General features: G+C 40.2%; 1 pseudogene; it reads left to right on the top strand.

Annotated features, from left to right (window-relative positions):
• Positions 1-4,142: 4,142 nt before the first annotated feature.
• LOC105470424 (nucleosome assembly protein 1-like 1 pseudogene) lies at positions 4,143-4,977 on the top strand (annotated as a pseudogene).
• The last annotated feature ends 298 nt before the right edge of the window (positions 4,978-5,275 follow it).

The following is a 5,275-nucleotide window of genomic DNA, read 5'->3' as shown; positions in this document are numbered from 1 at the left end:
CTTTACTTTTGCAATGCATCGATAGGTTAAATGGCATTTTTATTAAACCTACAGGTGACACAAAGCTGGAAAGTATACTTATAGCTACAGAGCTAAATCAGAATTCAAAATTGTCTAGACAGTCTGGAGTTTCTTGTCTAACTCAATAAGTTGGAATATATCAGAAATAATTGCAGAATTCTATATTTAGGGTAAAAAGAAAACCATCATATAAGTTCAGGATGGAGATGATTACCCGAACAGCATTTGTTCATATGAAAGGACTGGGGACTTTATCCACAAGTTGAATATTTTCCAACATTATCATGTGTCTGCTGGATAAAAACAACCCAATCTTTGACTGCATGAAGGGAAGTGAGGGAGAGATTATAGGAAGCCCTGGTCCTAGTGCAGTGGGCTGTGGTCAGACCACACTGAAGTACTGGGTTCTGTGGTAGGTACCACAATTCTTGGGGGATTTTGATCAACTAGAAAAAAAGTAATGGGTTGGTAAGGGGTAGGAAATCAGGAATAGTCGATATAAATTATCACATTTAGCCTAGAGAAGAAAAAAAAAGTCAACCAAAGGAATACCATATCCTAGTCTGCAAATATTTAAAAGGCTCCTTGTGTGACAGGCAGAATAAATTTGTTCTGCCCTGTCAAGATGTAGAGCTAGATTAAAGAGCAGAAGTTAAAGAAGGTAGATTTCAGTACAATATAAGAGCTTTTCAATACCTGAGCTGTTGTCCTAAAGAAAGAGAGAGCTCCTAGCATCTAGAGGTACTATAGCTATGGCTACCTTAAAGGAGACCTTTACACTGGGCAGAGGTGAAGTACGAAGAAGACACCACTGTCTGTTTTGCCAGGACTGGATTCCTTGCTCTTATTTCACCTGATATTTCGTATATATTCTTGGGCTTCAACTTGGAAGCCATCAATTTTGGCTGAAGAACCAGGCCCATGACTTTCTGAGCAGGGACTACCACTTCGGAATGCCTGAGCTTATAGCCCCTTCCTTAGGAATTCTCTGAACAGTGAAACTCACTCTCTTGTACTTACCCATTTGCCTAATAACAGAATGGCTCACTTTGCTTCTTGAGCATATATTAGGCACTTATTTTTTTTTAATTTTTATTTATTTTTTTGAGACAGAGTTTCACTCACTCTGTCACCTAGGCTGGAGTGCCGTGAGTGGTGTGATCTCGGCTCACTGCAACGTTTGCCTACCAGGTTCAAGCAATTCTCCTGCCTCAGCCTCCTGAGTAGCTGGGATTACAGGCATACACCACTACACGCAGCTAATTTTTGTATTCTTAGAAGAGGTGGGCTTTTGCCATCTTAGCCAGGCTGATCTCAAACTCCTGACCCCAAGTGATTCGCCCGCCTTGGCCTCCCAAAGTGCTGGGATTACAGGCATGAGCCACCACGACTGGTCACATATTGTTTCTGCTATAGAAATATTTTATTACTCCATAGATTGCACTTTTATTTCTTTGAATTTCATTTGTTAATATTTAGACATTTTTTTCTGAACAGACCTTTGATAATATGATGATTTTAATAATAATTAGAATTGTTACACGAAAAGAAACGAAAATTTCTGCTCAGAGGCTTGGCTGTACTGTTAATAATAGTGCCAGGAAGCCAGGTGCGGTGGCTTACACCTGTAATCCCAGCACTTTGGGAGGCCAAGGCAGGCAGATTATGAGGTCAGGAGTTCGAGACCAGCCTGGCCAGCATGGTGAAACCCTGTCTTTACTAAAATTACCAAAAAAAAAAAAAAAATTAGCCGGGCATGGTGGCGTGTGCCTGTAGTTGCAGCTACTTGGGAGACTGACACAGGAGAATCGCTTGAATCCGGAAGGCAGAGGTTACGGTAAGCTGAGATCACACCACTGTACTCCAGTCTGGTGACAGAGCGAGACTCCATCTCAAAAAAACAAAACCAAAACAAAAGAAAACAAAAAACAAACAATAATGCCAGGAAACTTCTCCCTGCAAGATACATCTATTCAGCCCCTAAGAGAGTTGCTATCATGCCCCAACCCATCTTTATCCTACTGGGAAAGGCAGGTAGCCTCATTCTTAAAATCCATTATCCAGGAGCTTAGGAGATATAAAATCTAAATTTCTTTTCAGGAGATGTAAGAGACTGGAAAAACTAGTCCTTTGGTTTTTCACACACTACTCAACACAACACTTCTGACACTGGATGTGTGAATTCTTTTCCCCACACACCAAATAATTTTCCACTGGACATCAGGAGGGTGTCCTATAATTCAGTTCTGACACATCTACCTAGAGTAGATCTCACAGGTTGAGGGCGCAGCCTCTCAAGACTCCCTCTCGCTTTAGATGCCAACTGCAAGTCCCAGGTTGCAGCCTGTACTCCTGACTGTCTGGCTATAAATTGGGGTTCTCATGACCCTCCTCCTCAGGTTTTATTAATTTGCTAAAGTGGTTCACAGAATTCAGGGAAACATATTTACCCATTTATTGTAAAGGGTTTTATAAAGGATACAGAAGAAGAGTCAGATGGAGAGATGCCTAGGGCAAGGCATGTGGGAAGGGGTGCTCTGCTCCAGGCACCTTTATGTGGTCAGCTCTCCAGTGGCTCCCTGAACCCACTGCTCCTGGGTTTTTAATGGAGGCTTCATTACATAGGCATGATTGATGATATCACTGGCCATTGGTGATTGACTCAACCGTTAGCCCCCTCCCCTCCTGGGAGGTCAAATGGTGGAACTTAATGTTCCAACCCTCTAATTACAGATTGGTTCCCCTGGCAAACCAATAGAGATGGGGTTTTGCCATGCTGCCCAGGCTGGTCTCAAACTCCTGAGCTCAAGCGATCCTTCAGTCCCGGCTTCCCAAAGTGCTGGGATTATAGGCATGAGCCACTGTGCTCGGCCATCTTCTCATTTTTATAACAGTCCAATTCCCTAAGATAAACCCATGATTAAGTTTCTAGTTTCAATATCTTACAACCAAATAAATGTAGTAGTTAAGAGTTCTGACTTTAATGTCAGATAGACCAGAGCTCATATACAGAGTACCCACTGAGAAGTTACTTACTTTCTTCAGCTTCCTTATATGTAAATTCACAGATTTGTAAAGAGGATTAAGTGAGATAAAATATGTAATGTGCTTAGCACAGTGCCTGGCCCAGAGTCAGTGTGCAGGAAATGTTAGAGCTCATTAATATGTATTATAATCAAATAAAATATGAGGAGACTGAAAAAGAATAAAATCACCCATAGTTCCACCACCTGAACTGATTTTGAACTATTTTCTTTTTGTCTTTTATCTGTGTGTATGAGAAAGAAATGTTATATATGATTCTGAGAGGCAGTCCTGGTAGTTAGAATGCCCTTTGTTTGCCAAGTCATCATAGGTGGTGGGGATAAAATCTGGAGGTGGAAGCTGGGGTGTGTGAGTGCAGAACTGCTCTGCATAATGAAGGGAAAAGGCAAATGAGATTCCCTAAGGGAGAAATAGTTTAATCCCTGGGTTAGATCTTTTAAGCACTCCCTAAAGACAGAGAAGGAAGCCATTAAATGTTCTGAGTCTTAGAACTACCCCTGTTAGACTAGATCACCTTTGTAATATCTTTTATACCAGTTCCCAATTTGCTGAGAGTACTAAGTCCCTGAGAACTGAGCCTGAGACACTTGTGCCGAGAGCCCTTTATCAATCCTTCTGTCTCCTTCAAGTCATTCTTTTCTGACCCATTCCTCCTAGGCAGCCATGGTGGTCTCTTCCATGTTTCCCTATCTCAGGTCAGGCTCTTTTGAAAGTGGGCGTACACATGACCATCTTAAATCACATTAGTCAGTAGTTCTGCGGATACCTTATTAGTAGGGAATCTGGATCAGGAAGATTGCTTTCCTATGGGCTTGGGTAAAAGCCACTAGAACCCAAGGAGACAATACTTGTCCAAACTGATTTACAAACAAAAGCTAATGTTACTGAGTGGTAACACAGGGAAAAAATTTATTTACTACTAACATCTAGGAGCCAATATTTTAATTTAATAATTTACTTTTCTTTATTTCTATTCACAAGTTGAATATTTTAGATTGGTTTGAAAGTTATCACTTCTCTATGCTGTTCTCTCTCAGCCTCTATTTCTATTTGATAAGCAATTTGAGATTATTAATGCAATTTATGAACCTATGGAAGAAGAATGTGAATGGAAACCAGATGAAGAAGACAAGATTTCGGAGCAGTTGAAAGAAAAGGCCAAGATTGAAGAAGAGAAGAAAGATGAAGAAAAAGAAGAGCCCATAGGAATTCCTGAATTTTGGTTAACTATTTTTAAGAATGTTGACTTGCTCAGTGATATGCTTCAGGAACATGATGAACCTATTCTGAAGCACTTGAAATATATTAAAATGAAATTCTCGGATGCTGACCAGCCTATGAGTTTTGTCTTAGAATTTCACTTTGAACCCAGTGAATATTTTACAAATGAAGTGCCAACAAAGACATATAGGATGAGGTCAGAACCAGATGATTCTGATCCCTTTTGATGGACCAGAAATTATGGGTTGTACAGGGTGCCAGATAGATTGGAAAAAAGGAAAGAATGTCACTTTGAGAACCATTAAGAAGAAGCAGAAACACAAGGGACGTGGGACAGTTTGTACTGTGACTAAAACAGTTTCCAATGACTCTTGCTTTAATTTTTTTGCCCCTCCTGAAGTTCCTGAGAGTGGAGATCTGGATGATGATGCTGAAGCTATCCATGCTGCAGATTTCGAAATCGGTCACTTTTTACCTGAGCACACAATCCCAAGATCAGTGTTATATTTTACTGGAGAAGTTATTGAAGATGATGATGATGATTATGATGATGAAGGCAAACAAGCAGATGAGGAACGGGAAAAAGAAGGAGATGAGGAAAATAATCCAGACTATGAACCAAAGAAAGATCAAAACCTAGCAGAGTGCAAGCAGTAGTGAAGCAGGATGTATGTGGCCTTGAGGATAACCTGCACTGTAATAGCCTGAACACAACTCTTATTTACTTATAGGCTTACGCTTTTGTATTTTCTTGGTAGACTAGGTCATTTTTTTTAAAGGACAGGAAACTGATATTTTAAAGACCAATTTGTCCTACGTAGAATTTTAACTAGTTTTTCCGCCAGATATGTTGAATGCACAAATTCTGTCACGCATGTTCATTCATTGCTACGTAATTTGGTTCTTCTGGAACATTTTCATGTAGATCTTGGAGTACAACTGTGAAAATTAACAACTGCTAAAGGAAACACTTTTTTTCGTAATTTTT

Source organism: Macaca nemestrina, chromosome 2 (genome assembly GCF_043159975.1).
Source record: "Macaca nemestrina isolate mMacNem1 chromosome 2, mMacNem.hap1, whole genome shotgun sequence".
NCBI lineage: Eukaryota > Metazoa > Chordata > Mammalia > Primates > Cercopithecidae > Macaca > Macaca nemestrina.
Note: the sequence above shows the minus strand (reverse complement) of the source record. Positions and strands in the feature narration are given on the sequence as shown.